The following is a 672-nucleotide window of genomic DNA, read 5'->3' as shown; positions in this document are numbered from 1 at the left end:
TTCACAAATCTACCTTGTGCTTATAAATAATCGCTATTGATGTAATGGTGCAAAAAACTCAAAATCAATCCAGTCATTGGTGATATACAAAAAATTACTCAAGCTCTGAGCCAAACTCGGATCTCAGTCTAAAAGTTTGGCTAATTGATAAAAATAGGAGCAAAATTAGTGACAGTGTTGTCCAGACTAAACTGGTCAGTTTTCAGCTATTATTCCTTTGGAATGATTCAGGAATGAAAGCTAAGTGTTTAAATTATGGCTTGTAAGACAATAAGATTGTTTGTTTCATACTGAGAGGAAAAATACAAAGCCACATAGGGGTACAATCAAAGAACCACAACATTTACAAAATATTTCTTTCATGTCATTCACATACAAAAGACAATACACTCCCAACTACAACCTATTTAATTTTATAACTCATTCAAAATAAAATTATTTAAAAAAATCCTCTAAATTAACTAAGTTAGGACAATGCCTCAGATATAGTGCATCAACAGAAGTAATGTCAGCTATCAGTGCCAAATATTTTAGAAAGGTCAAGTGGAATCCTTGCTTTCCTCAAATAATTTTTTTCTAAAATTGCAGTGCAGTTTTGCAAAAAAGAGCTAAAGGTTGTATCATTAGTAAAGGGAAGCATTGGGGGGGGGGGGGGGGGGGTGTCGGGGCCGA

General features: G+C 34.4%; 1 protein-coding gene across 3 annotated transcripts in view; it reads right to left on the bottom strand.

The window, feature by feature from the left end:
* Positions 1 to 287: 287 nt before the first annotated feature.
* Positions 288 to 672, bottom strand: part of LOC108791296 (core histone macro-H2A.1) — a 95,323-nt gene continuing 94,938 nt past the window's right edge. For all 3 annotated transcript variants that reach the window (XM_018561737.1, XM_018561739.1, XM_018561738.1), the window contains one exon: positions 288 to 669. The gene's annotated coding sequence lies outside the window, so the exon portion shown is untranslated. The remainder of the gene's footprint in view (positions 670 to 672) is intronic.

This window comes from Nanorana parkeri, unplaced genomic scaffold (assembly GCF_000935625.1).
Source record: "Nanorana parkeri isolate BGI_ZX_2015 unplaced genomic scaffold, ASM93562v1 scaffold540, whole genome shotgun sequence".
NCBI classification, from domain to species: domain Eukaryota; kingdom Metazoa; phylum Chordata; class Amphibia; order Anura; family Dicroglossidae; genus Nanorana; species Nanorana parkeri.
This window is presented reverse-complemented; position numbering and strand designations above follow the sequence as displayed.